Source organism: Typopeltis vanoorti, chromosome 2, assembly GCF_054136105.1.
Source record: "Typopeltis vanoorti isolate ZY-2024b chromosome 2, IOZ_Tvanoo_1.0, whole genome shotgun sequence".
NCBI classification, from domain to species: domain Eukaryota; kingdom Metazoa; phylum Arthropoda; class Arachnida; order Uropygi; family Thelyphonidae; genus Typopeltis; species Typopeltis vanoorti.
In genome coordinates, this window is record NC_143550.1 from 177120291 (window position 1) to 177138122 (window position 17832).

The 17832-nt window shown below is 35.5% G+C and overlaps 1 protein-coding gene across 1 annotated transcript in view; it reads left to right on the top strand.

Annotated features, from left to right (window-relative positions):
* Rme-8 (receptor mediated endocytosis 8) overlaps positions 1 to 17832 on the top strand; it is a 1025705-nt gene that overhangs the window by 465590 nt on the left and 542283 nt on the right. The gene's annotated exons all lie outside the window — the stretch shown is intronic.

Consider the following 17832-nt stretch of genomic DNA (forward strand, 5'->3'; position numbering starts at 1 on the left):
GCGGCACACCAATAGTCACATGACTTCTCTTTGACTCTACTCCTGAATAAACCCCTCTCTGATATCTCTCCATCAACCACCCTCCTATCCATCTCACCAACTCTATATTCATCCCCATATGCTGCAGTTTACTGATTAGCATTCCATGTGGTATCTTGTCAAAGGCCTTAGCCAGGTCTAGTAGAATCACTGTATACCCTTATCCAGTTCAGCCGTCATTGTGTTATAAAACGTGAGCAAGATACTGTTGCTATCCCCCATACAGTGTCCATTTTCATCTATCCAATCCTGTATTTTCCTCTTGGCTATTTTCTCCAAGACCTTGACAACGATTCCTGATATGCTAATCGGTTGGTAATTTACAACAGCAGCCTTGGAACCTCCTTTATGCAGTGGAACTATTTTCCCCTCTTTCCACCCCCTTGGGACTAACCCAGACCCGAGACTCAGATTAATCAAAATGGTCAAGGGCACTGACAATTCTTTAGCCACGTATGATACGAGCTGGTATACCATTCAATCCCACAGATGTATTGACATTTAGGTTTTGTAATAGACTATTCACCTCCACTTCATTCACCAAAATTCCCCTATAAACTATTGGTTCATTCATTCCTGTAATGTCACCACCTGGATGATATACTCTTGCAAAGTGCTTGCTCAGTAATTCCCCTATATCAACTGATTCAGTTACCTCCCTACCATTGGCATTCTTTAAAATCATTCTGCCATATACATTTTTTCTTTTATTTGCAACATATCGAATAAACTGTTTGGGATTCTCTTTAGCCTGCATGGCTAATGTTCTTTCATAATCCGCTTTTGCTTTTATTACCACACTCGTTACCCTTATGTCCTGCACTTTATACCGTTCATGTGCCTGCCGGTCACCTTTCTCCTTAAATTCCCCCCATAGTTGTTTCTTTTTTTGGAGCTCAAGCTAAATGGTGTTATTCATCCATTTAACCTCTACTTGATTTATTATTCGGACTCTAGGTATACAGTCAGCCATTGCTTCATGCAAACACTTCTTAACTGCCTCCCATGCACTATCAACTTCTAGCCCTTGCAGTTGTACATGCCATGACACTGAACTAATCAAAATCCTAAGCTTGTCATACTTACCAGCCTGATAATTCCACATGTACCCTGTCTTAATTGAAAATTGCAAACCTCCAAAGTCAAGACCCTATGATCATGCTCACCAATTGGTGGTAACGTGGACATATTCGTTACAACCAAATTCTCAGATGCAATTACTAGGGCAAGCACTCTCTGATCCCTAGTATTTTCCATTACATGCTGTCGCAGATAGTTATCCCCTAAAGGCGAAATGTGCGCTTTGCGGAGTGCGGTTAGAGTATGGTTAGATGATAATAAAGGAGTGAATGTGTGTAGAAAATGTAAGGAAAATGAGGAATTAAAGTGTATTTCAGGTCGTGAGAGTTATTTTTTTGTCAAACTTCAGAATGAAGAAAATACTGGTATGACAAGAAATGGCGAGGTTGCACCAGAGTACTGTGAGGGCGTGAATGTAGGAAGTGTGAATGATGGTATTAATACACAGCAAATTAATGTTTAACAGAAAATAAAAAAGATGAGATAGATGCGATGAGTGAGATCATGTTGTTGAGTGGAGCGATACAAAAAGGAAAGCAGCAGCTAGAGCGTATGAACAAAAGTCTACTGAGTTTACCAGCCAATAATAATAAGTATGGTAGAAAAAATAAGAGTATGAGTGTGAACGTAAACAAAATTAAGGAGAGAGTGCTTTATGGAGATTCGTTTGTACGAGGTGTGTTAGTAGAGGATTTGACAAAATCGTACCAACCTGGTGCGACCATCAAGGACGCAACTGAGTCTATTAGAGAGAAAAAGGAAAGGGTGAAAGAAATGATTGTTGTGGCAGGTACGAATGATTTGAAAGGAGATAAAATGGAAATGATGGAGGACCTGAATGAATTGTTTGAGGTAGCAAAAGAAAAGAGTGAGGGAGTTAGGATGATTAGTCTTTTGCTGCAGTATGACAGTGAAGTGTTTAAAAGGAGGGCCATAATTGCAAATGACTTTATGCTTGGGTTATTTATGACGAGTGGTGTGGAATTTGTGGACGTGTGGAGTGAGTTCGTTGGGCAAAAGGATCTATATAAGATGGATGGCTTGCATTTGAATGGATTTGGTGTAAGAAGACTTGAAAAGGTGTTGTCGAATGAAGTGGAAGTGGATGTGCAGAATCAGGGAAACTAGATTTATTAAGTGGGGGGCTAGATATGCAGACCTTGGGGAAGCAGTTGAGTGTATGAATGAGTATAATATGCCCGAGCGAATAAGGACAACAAATCAGAATGGAATTGTTAGTATAAGGCATCAAGGTAGCGATGGGGCTAATGGGGGTCTGAAATTCATGTACGCTAATGCTAAGAGTATTAGGAACAAGAAGGAAGAATTTTTTGCCATGGGTGGCACTTCCAGACCACAGGTTATTGGCATTAATGAAACATGGCTGACTGTAGATGATATAGCTAGTGGGATTGAATGTGATGGGTATAGTGTGTTCAGGAATGACAGGGAGAATAAAATGGGAGGAGGAGTATTGTTGATGATAGCTGATGAGCTGCAGCCAAGGAGAATAGAAGTTGAATTGCAGGATAGAGAAATGAACACATTTGAGGCCATTTGGTGTGAGATTGTGGCTAGCAGAGCAAAATATACAATTGGATGCTATAGACCAGGTGATGGAATAGATGGTGGAGATAGTATGCACAAACAAATAGAAGAAATGAGTGGAAGGAGGGTAATTATTATTGGAGATTTCAACTATGGTCGCATTGATTGGAGTGAGGGGAGGATACATGGGAGGAAGGAATTGGATTTTATGCAGTTATTAAGGGATAACTATCTGTGTAATGGAAAATACTAGTGGTCAGAGAGATATTGACCTAGTAATTGCATCTGAGGATTTGGCTGTAACAAATGTGACCACATTGCTACCAATTGGTGAGAGTGATCATAGGGTCTTGACTTGGGAGATGGCTTGAGGTGTGGAATTTACAATTAAGACAGGGTATATGTGGAATTATCGGGCTGGTAAGTAGGACAAGCTTAGGATTTTGATTAGTTCAGTGCCATGGCATGTACAACTGCAAGGGCTAGAAGTTGATAGTGCATGGGAGGCAGTTAAGAAGTGTTTGCATGAAGCAATGGCGGACTGTATACCTAGAGTTCGAATAATAAATCAAGTAGGGGTTATATGGATGAATAACACCATTAAGCTTGAGCTGCAAAAAAAGAAACAACTATGGAGGGATTTAAGGAGAAAGGTGGCCAGCAGGCACATGAACGGTATAAAGCGCAGACCAGAAGGGTAACGGGTGTGGTAAGAAAATCAGAAAAAGGATTACGAAAGAACATTGGCCATGCAGGCTAAAGAGAATCCTAAACAGTTTTTTCAATATGTTGCAAGTAAAAGAAAAAATGTATATGGCAGAATAATTTTAAAGAATGCCAATGGTAGGGAATTAACTGAATCAGTTGATATAGTTGAGTTACTAAGTGAGCACTTTGCAAGAGTATATCATCCAGGTGGTGACATTACAGGAATGAATGAACCAATAGTTTATAGGGGAATTTTGGTGAATGAAGTGGAGGTGAATAGTCTATTACAAAACCTAAATGTCAATACATCTGTGGGATTGAATGGTATACCAGCTCGTATCATACGTGGCTAAAGAATTGTCAGTGCCCTTGACCATTTTGATTAATCTGAGTCTCGGGTCTGGGTTAGTCCCAAGGGGGTGGAAAGAGGGGAAAATAGTTCCACTGCATAAAGGAGGTTCCAAGGCTGCTGTTGTAAATTACCAACCGATTAGCATATCAGGAATCGTTGTCAAGGTCTTGGAGAAAATAGCCAAGAGGAAAATACAGGATTGGATAGATGAAAATGGGATATTGTATGGAGGACAACATGGTTTTGTGAAGGGTAGATCATGCCTCAGTAACTTGCTCACATTTTATAACACAGTGACGGCTGAACTGGATAAGGGTAATGGGTTTACAGTGATACTACTGAACCTTGCTAGGGCCTTTGACAAGATACCACATGGAACTCTAATCAGTAAACTGGAGGAGATGGGGATGGATATAGGGTTGGTGAGATGGATAGGAGGGTGGTTGATGGAGAGATACCAGAGAGTGGTTTATTCAGGAGTTGAGTCCATAAGATGGCTTGTGACTAGTGGTGTGCCGCAGGGCTCTGTTCTTGGACTACTACTTTTCAATTTTTTCATTAATGACATAGGAAAGGATCTGAGAGGAAGTGTTCAGTTGTTTGCTGATGATGCAAAGTTGGGTAGAGCAATTGTGAGTGCACAGGATGTCAAAATTTTACAGGATGATTTGGATAGTTTGGAGGACTGGGCTAAGAAGAATGGATGTCAATTTAATGTGGCAAAGTGTAAGGTTATGCATTTTGGGGATAAAAGAATAGCAACAGTATATCACATTTGTGGAACCATACACCAGGAGATTGAGGCCAGGGATTTAGGAGTGTTGGTGGATAGGTAATTGAAGTTTAGGGGGCACATTGCAAAGGTGGCTAAATCAGCTCATCACATCACTTGGCTTCTGAAAAATACTTTAACAAGCAGAGACAACCAAGTTATTGTTCCTCTGTATCGAGCCTTGATAAGACTCCATCTAGACTACTGTGCCCAGATATGGGTGCCACGTTTTACTTCTTGATGGAGAGGATCCAGAGACCAGTGACCAAGATGATAGCAGGTCTGTGGAATGAACCTTATAAGAAAAGGTTAAAGATGTTGAAAGTTTATTTTTCACTTGGTTAGAGTATAATAAAATTAGTTTAATCCTTTATCCAAGTGTGAGCAAACAAAGTTTGCGCCTGAAGTATCTTCAGGACTAGGGTAAGGTGATACAACAATATCACCTTACCCTAGTCCTGAAGATACTTCAGGCGCAAACTTTGTTTGCTCACACTTGGATAAAGGATTAAACTAATTTTATTATACTCTAACCAAGTGAAAAATAAACTTTCAACATCTTTCTCTAAATCCAGAGTAATTTATTAAAAAGGGTGGCACACCATATGGCAACTCCTATAGGTAGAGATGATCTGCCAATGCTTCTGCCTGGTATCTCCACTAGGGCCTGGCTCCCACTGAAGAGACCTCAATAAAGGTCGAAACTAGTCTGGGTAGTGGCCCTTCCCTTAATGCATAACATTAGACATATCCGCATGGAGATGTGTTTTGCATTATAGGAGATACTGAGATAGGAGTGTTGGTAGCTTTCTCCACCTTTGCAACGAGTTGCCCTGGGTTGTTGTATCACCTTACCCTAGTCCTGAAGATACTTCAGGCGCAAACTTTGCTTGCTCACACTTGGATAAAGGATTAAACTAATTTTATTATAAAAGGTTAAAGATTTGTGGGTTGCAGAAATTTTTCGATATGCGGAAAAGGGGTGATATGATTGAGACATTCAAATTACTGAAGGGTTTCTATAAGATTAATCCAGAAGATATTTTTGAGAATAGGACTGGTGGTGGGAGGACTAGGGGCCATACATGGAAGCTCGGCAAGAATGTGGTTAGCATGGTGTTAGAACTAGGTTTTTTACTTGGAGAATGGTGATTGAGTGGAATAAGCTGCCAGAGTCTGTTGTGGGTGCTACGACCGTGAATGAGTTCAAGGCCAGGTATGATAGATACTGTGGAATGTCGAATAGTTGTTCTTGACATGATATTAAAGTCTCCCTCAATGAGTCTGTCGACTCCTTGGAGTTGCCCGGAATAATAATAACCGCTTAATCGAATTCCTTCCTCCCATGTGTTCATTTCTTCTATTTGCTTATGCATACTATCTGTACTATCTATTCCATCGCCTGGTCTATAGCATGACCTAGCTGTATATTTTGTTCTGTTAGTCTCAATCTCATACCAAATACCCTGAAATGTGTTCTTTTCTCTATCCTGCAGTTCCACTTCTATTCTACTTGGCTGCAGCTCATCAGCTATCATCAGTAACACTCCTCCCCCCATTTTATTCTCCTTGTCACTCCTGAACACACCATACTTCTCACATTCAATCCCACTAGCAATATCATCTTCTGTCAGCCATGTTTCACTAATGCCAATAACCTGTGGCCTGGAAGTGCCAACCAAGGCCAAAAATTCTTCCTTCTTGTTCCTAATACTTCTGGCATTAGTATACATGTATTGCAGAAGCCCATTTGTCCCAGCCCTATTTTGATGCATTGTAATAACTATCCCATTCTGATTTGTTGACCTTCGTACTTGCTTGGGCATATTACACACATTCATACACTCAACTGCCTACCTAAAGTCTGCATATCTACCCCCCCCCCCCCCCCTTAATAACTCTAGTTTCTCTGATTCTGCACATCCACTTCATTCGACAACACCTTTTCAAGTCTCCATACACCAAATCCATTCAAATGCAAACCGTCCAACTTATATAAATCATTTCATTTATCGAACTCACTCCACAAACTCCACACCACTCCTTCTGCATAATCTGCGCATAATGTCATTAGCAATTTTGGCCCTCCTTCTATACTCTTCACTGTCATACCCGGCAATAGACTCACCATCCTAACTCTCTCACTCTTCTCTTTTGCTACCTCAAGTAATTCCTTCAAATCCTCTCTCATAGCCATTTTGTCTCCTTGCAAATCATTCATTCCAGCTACTACTATCAATTATTTCACCCTCTGCTTTTGCATTCTAATTGACTTGCTTACATTCTTAACGTTCGCACCAGTTTGGTACGATTTTGTCAAACTCTCATCTATCACACTTCTTACTAAAGAATCCCCATACAACACTCACTCATTCATTTTGTTTACACTCACTATTATACTCCTATTTTCTTATCATACTTTTGCCGTTTATTAGTTGGTAAGCTTGGTAAACATTTTTGCAATGCTCCAGCTGCCGATTTGCCCTATTGCTCTGTGTAACCTTGCAATCTCACTCATTGCATCGGTCTCATCATTTTTATTATCCCTTAATTCATTCACTCGTTCTGTATTTTTACCTTCATCCTTTATCAATCATCATCATTATGATTGATAAAGGATGGTGCTTGCATCCGATCTCACAGATACATGCTAATTGTTAACATGAATATTCTTTTTGTATTCCTTTTTATTTATTTATTATGGTATTTTATATTCGCTCATATGTGACAAAAATATGTTGTAAAAGTGAGTTAAATAAAATGTTAAAATTTTGAAATCTCATTTTTTTCTTAAAATCAACTAATCATAGAATTTCTAAGCCTGAAATGAGAGAAAAAATGGCTCTGTCATGACCCCCCCCCCCCATAATTTTCAAATTTTATATTGCACTGTTCATATTAAAAAGGTTGCTGACCTCTTACAAGATGTGCTTTACATTTATGGAAAATACTAAGGAAAGAGGTATGGAGCTTGCTCCACCTTTATTCTGAGTTGCCCATAAGGCACTACTTATGTTTGCATCTACCGAAACTTTTAGTTTCTGTATGTTCGGGACGAAACCCCTGTAGTTTCTATATTTGGCTATGAAATTGTAAAAATAATCATATTAAAAATTCTGAATATTTTTACGTATTAATATTGTTTGTTAGTTTTTGTTTTCATACACGCAGTGTCTGCACTTGTGATGTGCTCGTTATGAAAATATTATGTTAGAAGTAATATGTAAGGAAGTAAAAATATTGAAGTACTTACTTAATTGATTATTTGTATTATTTATAAGAAAGTTTGTTGTATTTTTAAATGTTGAATTTTGTGTTTGTGAAAGACTTTCTTCCGCGCTGGTGGATACAGCGAGTCAGCCATATTTTTTACAATGCGTAGTTTCTGACGTTGTTGAAGTGCGCATGCTCCCGGAGTGAACTTGATGTTTGATTGACAGCTGACAAGAAAGCGTTGCGTATCCAAGTTACAGTGGTAAACAAGAGAGCGTTCGGAAAGTTTTTAGAACACTGGCCGAGGAATATTCAAGTTGGGAGGAACTTGATTTTTTTGTGTGCGGCAGTTAAAAGAAATTTCATATGTATTCCGAAAAAGGAATAGTGGAAATAATATGTTTCAAGAAGGAATAAGTACAGAAGAAAAAGGAAATCTTGAAACTAAGTTTTTATAAACTGGCCGAGGAATATTCAAGTTGGGAGGAACTTGATTTTTTGTGTGCGGCAGTTAAAAGGAAATTTCATATTGTATTCCGAAAAAGGAATAGTGGAAATAATATGTTTCAAGAAGGAATAAGTAAAGAAAAGGGAAATCTTGAAACTAAGTTTTTATAAACTGGCCAAGATATATTCAAGTAGGAAGGAACTTGATTTTGTTTTGTGTGAGGCAGTAAAAAGGAATTTTAAAGGGATCCTAAAAAATGAAGTACAGAACCTTGTAACTTCTGGAAAGAGCCTTAACAGGAAGAGAATAAGACTATGAACATTTTTTTTGATTGTAAAAAAAAGGTGTTTTGTCTTAAGAGTAAGTTTATATTTTTTTAATAAGGCCTTGGATCCATATAATCTGTAGTTGTAGTTATGTATTTTTACTAGAAGTGTATATATATTGTTTTAAGTTTTATTAAATGTGTTTATTTTGTACTTGGTATTGAGTCAATGATTAGTTGGATTCTGAAAGAGTGAGTTAAAGTCATTGCACCAATTGGAGTGAACTCTTTGTGCAAATATAATAACATATAGGGACACTCGGAGTCAAAAATAAAAATAATTGTTAGTAAATGAAATATTATTTATAATACACATTATAAATAACTAATGGCGCAGCCTATATAGGATAAATCATTAAATATTAACAATGGCGCAGTCGCCTACAGGATAAATAAATTCATTAAATATTAACAATAGCGCAGTCGACAGGATTATTGGTTATGAATAAACTATTTTAGAATCCAAAAGGCAAATCTTGACTCAAATCAAAAAAAAAAATGGCTACAGAAAATAGTAATATTAGTAGTAAAGTTCCTTCAGTTAATGATGAAGAATTTTTTAGGTTAATAAATCCAACCTTAGTAATACCTTCTTTCTCAGGTGATAGTAGTGAAAGCATAGAAACATTTTTTAGGTATGCAGAAAAAATTAAAGATTTAGGAAATTGGTCAGATTTTCACTTGTTAATTATACTTCGTAATAAATTGTTGGGAAAAGCCAAAACATTCTTAAATACATCTCCTTTACTACGAGATACTGACAATTATGCAACCTTTAAAAGTTTGCTAATATCAAAATTTTCAAATGTAAGAGAATTAGGGCCTAACATTTGGAAGATTCAACAGTGTATCCAAGGTAATAAGGAATCTGTTTCTGAATATTATCATAGATTGTGGACCATTGCTCATGGATTTAATATTTCATCTGAAGAGAAATCCTCTTTAGAATGGTTGCTCTTTAATCAATTTAGGCTTGGCCTCAAGGATAATTTAAAAGAAACAGCGTATAAGAAAAAAGTCAGAAATCTTGAACAATGTTTTGAGCTTGTTAAAGAAAAGGAAGAAAGATTAAGAGATATATTTCATTCCTCAAGCAATAAACAAGTAAATTCTTTTCAGCATAATCAAACTCATTCTTCTAGCATTATGGGTACTGATAAAATGAGAGAAGAAAAGCTTCAAAAAAGTAAAGCTGAAAATAAAAAGAAAAAGTCTAAGGAAACTTCTGTGAATTTTACTAAAGATATTCCAGAATCTGATTCCAGGGTAAAATTACATGATTTGGAAAAATATGAGGAACTGAAAACATTTCTGAGTGAAGAAATAGAAAGACAACAGAGACCCATAATACAAGGACAGGAACTTCTGTTTAAGATGATGTCGGATTTAACATTATCCAAAAATCTTACAGATAATCAATCTTTTTCTTGTAAATCTGATGGCATTGATAGGAATAAAGCATCTCATAGAAGATACATTCCAAAATGTTTTAGATGCAATAAACAGGGTCATTTTGCTAAAGATTGTTATGTTAGAGATAGATCTTGTTTTCAAAATAAGAAATCAGAGAATAAAAATAAATCTGGAATTAGTTATTATTCCAATATTATACTGGCAAGGACAGAAATGTCAAACTATTCACTAAACATGGGTAAAGCCAAAGACAGCTCTAACCATAAAAGAAAGTTTGATGTAGCATTAGCTCCTTATGCTAATGAAAGTAATCCTTTAACAGTATTACAAGGATTTATTGAAGATGTACCTTGTGATATCTTATTTGACACAGGTGCACACATTTCACTCGTTTCTTATAGCTTATTTAACAAAATTAAATCTCTAATTCCAAATGATATTTCAGTTTTAAGCAATCCAATTAAGTTAAAAGGAATATTTGAATCTGAAATTTCAGCTTATAAGCAAATCAATGTCTTTATTTCAATTCCTTGTTTTCCATTAAAAGTTTCTCATTCATTAATTGTTCTTCCAGAATCTTCAAATCCAAATGTACAAATAATATTTGGAATTCATTTTCTGAAACGTCATGGGTTTGTGTGTAATTTTGTTGAAAATACAGTATCATTGTGTGGAATAGAATGCTGTTTGGACAGGAAATCAGGTGACAGTGGAAAATTAGAGCAGTCTCCTGAAGTTTTTCTAGATACTAGTGATAGTGATCAAGTATTTAATATTGAAACTCTAAAGAATAAGGATCCTAGTATACAAATTTGGGAAAAGGATAAGATTATCCAAGCTCAGAAGGATGATCCCATACTAAAAACTATTTATGAAGCAGTATTGAAAGAGGAAACTCAACTAGATACATTTTTGAATCTGGATAACTTGTATTTAGATAAAGATGGGTTACTCTTATCTAGACAAATGGAAGATGGAAAGTTGAAGGTGAAAATATTGGCACCAACTGAAATGATTCCTTGGATTATGTATACTTTCCATGATTCTGACTTAGCAGGACACCAAGGGTTTTCTAGAACTTTGGAAAGAATAAAGGATCGTTACATCTGGAAAGGTATGAAGAGTGATATACTCACGTATGTCAAGTCATGCCATAAGTGCCAAATAAGATCCCCTTTTAGAGGAAAAGCTCCTTTACAACCATTTCCAATTCCAACTAGACCATTTCAAGCTGTTGCTATTGATGTAGTAGGTCCTCTACCAATTACTAAAAAAGGAAATAGGTATATTCTAGTAATCATAGACATGCTAACTAGATTTCCTGAAGCAGTATCAATGAAAGACCAATCTGCAAAAACTATTGCAAGAAAGTTTTTGAATATGATAGTTTGTAGATATGGAACTCCTCAGACCGTACTTTCAGATCAAGGAGCAAATTTCACATCTGAACTATTATTACAGTTATGTAAATTGCTTAATGTTAAGAAGATTTTTACAACACCTTATCATCCGCAATGTAATGGTATGTGTGAAAGACTAAATAGAAACATAAAGCAAATACTTTCAAAGTTGGCAAACACCAAAATGAATGATTGGGATACACATATTTCTCAAACATTATTTGCATATAGGTCTGCTTTTCATTCTGCTATCAAGGAAAAACCATCTTTTGCATTATATGGTTTTGACCCAGTTTTTCCTAATGAACTTGTTTCAGTTATTCCAAATACAGAATACAGTGATATAAATGAATATTTAGAATTAGTAATAGATAAGTTTTCCACTACTCATAGACTAGTAGGTGAGATAAGTAAATTAAGTGCTCAGAAAACTAGACAATATATAAATCGCTTTAGAAAATATAAATCTTTTGTACCAGGTGATTTGGTATTGTTAGATGATAAATCTAGTATTAAAAGAGTTGGGAAATTAAGAAAGAAAGCCTTAGGTCCATTTAGAATTTTAGACAATTTTTCTCCTGTAAATTTTAGAATTCAAGATGTCAATAATCCTAGTAAAATTTTAAATGTACATTCTGATAGATTAAAAAGGTACTTTTTGGGAAATAAAAATTTAGTTACTTTAGGTGATAATATGAATAAAATATTGAAGGATGAATGTAGTTTTCCTAATACTAATTGTGAATCTTATTCAAAGTTAAATGATAGGAAAGGGAATAGATCTAATATTCATAATTCAAATATGCAGCGAAAGAAAAAATTAAACTTTGGTAAAGTGAACCAAAATACAAGAAATTTTAGAATTCCCAAGACACACATTTCAGATGATGTACAATGTAGGAAAATTGATAATCAAATTGATTCTAACATTGAAAGTATAGCGGAATTTCATAGGTTGATAAATATAGGATTAAATAAGAAAAGGGAAGTTAAAGATACCTCAAATTTAGTTAGTAAGGATAAGGAATCCCAGAAACTTTTAGAATCTCAAAAACCTGTAGAAACTGATTCTGATAGTGATGATTCTATAGATTTAGGACATCATTCAAGTAGTTTAAATGAAGTGTTTGAAAGGTATAAAAATGAAATTTTTAAGTATACTAATTTGGAAGAAGAAAGTTCAGAATTATCTCTAGTGTCAGATGATTCAGAAGATATACATAATGATTAGATAATTAGATTAGAACTTAAAATATAACAATCTAGAAATAAATATTAAAATTTTGTTTAGACGTAGGTTAAATATAAAAAAAATTTTTTAAAAAAAAATTTTTTTTCACAGAAAAATGAAACTGATGTAAAAATAATCATATTAAAAATTCTGAATATTTTTACGTATTAATATTGTTTGTTAGTTTTTGTTTTCATACACGCAGTGTCTGCACTTGTGATGTGCTCGTTATGAAAATATTATGTTAGAAGTAATATGTAAGGAAGTAAAAATATTGAAGTACTTACTTAATTGATTATTTGTATTATTTATAAGAAAGTTTGTTGTATTTTTAAATGTTGAATTTTGTGTTTGTGAAAGACTTTCTTCCGCGCTGGTGGATACAGCGAGTCAGCCATATTTTTTACAATGCGTAGTTTCTGACGTTGTTGAAGTGCGCATGCTCCCGGAGTGAACTTGATGTTTGATTGACAGCTGACAAGAAAGCGTTGCGTATCCAAGTTACAGTGGTAAACAAGAGAGCGTTCGGAAAGTTTTTAGAACACTGGCCGAGGAATATTCAAGTTGGGAGGAACTTGATTTTTTTGTGTGCGGCAGTTAAAAGAAATTTCATATGTATTCCGAAAAAGGAATAGTGGAAATAATATGTTTCAAGAAGGAATAAGTACAGAAGAAAAAGGAAATCTTGAAACTAAGTTTTTATAAACTGGCCGAGGAATATTCAAGTTGGGAGGAACTTGATTTTTTGTGTGCGGCAGTTAAAAGGAAATTTCATATTGTATTCCGAAAAAGGAATAGTGGAAATAATATGTTTCAAGAAGGAATAAGTAAAGAAAAGGGAAATCTTGAAACTAAGTTTTTATAAACTGGCCAAGATATATTCAAGTAGGAAGGAACTTGATTTTGTTTTGTGTGAGGCAGTAAAAAGGAATTTTAAAGGGATCCTAAAAAATGAAGTACAGAACCTTGTAACTTCTGGAAAGAGCCTTAACAGGAAGAGAATAAGACTATGAACATTTTTTTTGATTGTAAAAAAAAGGTGTTTTGTCTTAAGAGTAAGTTTATATTTTTTTAATAAGGCCTTGGATCCATATAATCTGTAGTTGTAGTTATGTATTTTTACTAGAAGTGTATATATATTGTTTTAAGTTTTATTAAATGTGTTTATTTTGTACTTGGTATTGAGTCAATGATTAGTTGGATTCTGAAAGAGTGAGTTAAAGTCATTGCACCAATTGGAGTGAACTCTTTGTGCAAATATAATAACATATAGGGACACTCGGAGTCAAAAATAAAAATAATTGTTAGTAAATGAAATATTATTTATAATACACATTATAAATAACTAATGGCGCAGCCTATATAGGATAAATCATTAAATATTAACAATGGCACAGTCGCCTACAGGATAAATAAATTCATTAAATATTAACAAAATAATGTTGGATTCAATATTCACTTAATTTGTACCATCATGTATTATATTTGCAGTGTTTTTTTCTTTATGTTTTCTTGCATTTTAGCACATACTAGTAATGAATGTATCTCTCAGATATACTGCAATCTACACAGAAAAATTACCACTGCGAGCTCCAAAGCAGTTTACAATAATTTCTCCGAGGGTGCAATAAAAAATTCACTGCAGGCCCCATGGTGCCCGCAGGCACTTCATTGCCAATGTTTCTGTATCTAGCATTATACCCTCTAGACTCCACTGGGCTTACCGTTACCTGATGTCATCCCCCCTTCTCTCAAGCACCCATTCCTACAAGAGGCAAATCCTGCTACCATCCACCCTGGGTAGTCTAGTTTCCTGCATTGACACTCCGACTCGTTCAGAAAATAGCAATCTCTCCAGATGCCTATGTCCTTCCTCATTCAAATGCAAGTGGTCTCTTACATACAATTCCTTTCTGTCCTCAAACACCCTCCAAGCATCCACATATTCCAATCCTCTCTTCTGACACATTCTAACTATTATGTTATTTAATATTACTGCTGTTGTGCTCAGCTCGTCACTATCATACCTAGACAACACACACACTATCTTTCTTCTCTGCTTTTTCTTTTGTACAACCTCAAGCAAGAATCTCATATGTCTCACCGCCCAAATTACATGGCCTCTCAAGTCATTCGTTCCTACCATCACAATAATCTCATCCACCCTTTCTCCCCTCTTAATTCTCCATAGCCACTCTTTCTATCATTCCTCCAGGCAAACACTCCTCACATATTCTATCTTGAACACCATGGATCATTGAGTTCCCTTACATCACACCTCTTACCACCCTGTTCCTCGATTGCTCACCTGCATCCAGTGGTGAGCTATAAGGGGCTCGTGGGAGCCCTTTGTTAAATTTTTCTCAAATTTGCGAGCCCCTTGTTCGTCTTGTTTAATAATCTCGTAGAACTAGAAAATACCACCATGCATTGTATACATGCTACTATAATTGCTACTTTAAATTCATATGGATTTTCTGATAACTATATAAAAAATCATTTCATTGCATTTTGTTCTGATGGAGCTAGTGTAATGTTAGGAAACAAATCAGGTGTTGCAATCAAACTTCTACAAAAATTTCCCAACGTTGTGATTTGGCATTGCGTTCATCGTTTACACTTAGCATTAGATGATTCGATAAAAAACATTAAAGAAATAAATCATTTTGAAATATTTATGGATAACTTATATGCTTTTTAACATCAATCACCAAAAAATCAACGAGAATTAAATACGATTTCAAAAGACCTTGGTATCGAAAATTTAAAGATCGGCTGTGTGTTTGGACCACAATGGGCAGCTTGCAGTTTACGAACGGCTCTTGCTTTGTCGAGAAATTACCCAGCTTTATGCAAGCATTTTGCATCAAATGATAAAAGTAAGGTCTTTTTAAATTGACTTCTCAATTTGGAATTTTTAAAAGATCTTCTTTTAAAAATTAATGATTGATTTTCTACAGGAATTATCATATCTGTCAGCAGCTCTACAAAGTCGCAATATAAGTATTATAAGGGCTAAGGTAGGGCTTTTTTTTTTTTTTGCTCGATGATGGGAGCCCTTTGTTAAAATTTCCATAGCTTGCTACTGCCTGCATCCCTCGCTCTCTCTCCTCTAACACTCTCTCTGTGTTCCTCTACTTACCTGCCTTCCTGACATCACTCTATCCCTGGTTCCAGTGCTCCCTCGCATTCTTCTCATTCCCTCTCTCCTACTGTATCCATTCTCTCCTCTTCTATCATTCCCATAACTCTCTCATTCCCTCTCTTCCACTGTTCCTATTCTCTCCTCTTCTATAATTCCCATAACTCTCTCTCATTCCTCTGTTCTACTGTTCCTATTCTCTCCTCTTCTACCATTCTCATAACACTCTCTCTCATTTCCTGTTTTCTGCTGCTCCTATTCTCTCCTTTTCTGTCATTCCCATAACTCTCTCATTCCCTATGTTCTATTGTTCATATTCTCTCCTCTTCTACCATTCCCATATCTCTCTCTCATTCTCTCTCTTCTACCATTCCTATTCTCTCCTCTTCTACCATTCCCATAGCACTCTCTCTCACATTTCCTGTCTTCTACTGCTCCTATTCTCTTCTTTTCTGTCATTCCCATAACTCTCTCATTCCCTATATTCTGTTGTTCCTAATTTCTCCTCTTCTACCATTCCCATAGCTCTCTCTCACTCCTACTCTGATTTGCCTTGCATTCATTTCATCTCTTCCATTCACCTTATCTCATCTTTCACACTTCTCATCTCATTCCCGAGGCATCCCACCTGCTCTTTCAGCTCATCTCTCTCTCTCTCTGCAAGTCAGCCACTCTTGTTTGCCATTCATCCTTTCAATTGAGGGCATCTCCAAAAACTTCACAATCATTCAACCCTTCTACACTTCCCATCTCATATTTTCATTCATGTTTCTCTTGTTGTTCTCGTCCTCTATCATACCACTCCTCTCTCTCTATGTGGAGAATCTCCCACCTCTGACTCAATGACGTCTTTTATAGTCTCTACAAGATCAGTTATAGTCATCTCTAACTCAGCAAGTTCCTCCTATTGCACGTATACATATTTCCACTTCTCTCACCTGCCACATATACAACCGCCAGGACCCATGCATTCCGCAAGTCCCACAGGCTACAAAATCCATGCAAAATGTCATGCAAAATGGAGTCCTTAAATGGGAGAGGACTTTGATACACCGTTTGCAATTGTGGCTGCCATTGCCGCCATTATTCAAAATAGTGTCGAGGAACTATTGCAACTTTTCTTTTATTGTTGCACTGTGATCAGCATTCATTTTAGAAATTATGGACTTTACAACCGTGTAACTATTTTAATTTCTGACGTTTCGACATTCATATTAAGGTCATCTTCTGGAGTATATACAAATATACAAGGACAAACTGAGTTACATTTCACACTGTAAGCTAAAGAAACAATGATTTGATCACCGGTTATTCTATGACATGACCTCTAGTGGAAAAAAAAACAGATAAAATTACAAATTAATTATTTAGAAACTACATAAAAACTAAATTTTGTTTAAGATAACATAAGAGAAACATTCTTTCTTATAGATAGTTTTCTTACACTAATGATGATGTTCTATTTTTAACATTACAATTGTTATATTAGATTTAGGATTCTGGTTTACACCACCCCAAAACATCGTATGAATGCTAACTAATTTAAGGAAGCCTGCGAAATTCCTATCGAATACCCCAATCTGAACAATAATCATGGTCTAAAAATCCCAAGCATATGGAAGGCACATGTTCTACCCACGGAACCTTTCTCCCTAAGAGTTAACTATAAACAGGACTGTAGATAATCCAGAATCCTAAATCTAATATAACAATTGTAATGTTAAAAATAGAACATCATTGTTACTGTTAGAAAACTATCTATAAGAAAGAATGTTTCTCTCATGTTATCTTAAATAGAATTTAGCTTTGATGTGGTTTCTAAATAATCAATTAATTTGTAATATTTGTATTTATTTATTTTTTCACTAAAGGTCATGCCAGTAGAATAACCGGTGATTAAATCATTATTTCTTTAGCTTGCTGTGTGAAATGTAACTCAGCTTGTCCTTGTTTCTTGTATATTTGTATATACTCCAGAAGATGACCTTAATATGAAAGTTGAAATGTCAGGAAATTAAAATGGTTATTTATAATATGGTTGTAAAGTCCATAATTTCTAAAATGAGAACTATTACAACTAAATGCTAAATAAGTATAAGTGAGTTTAACTATAGGTATAACTATAATTATATAAGTTAACTATAAGTATAAAACATATTTA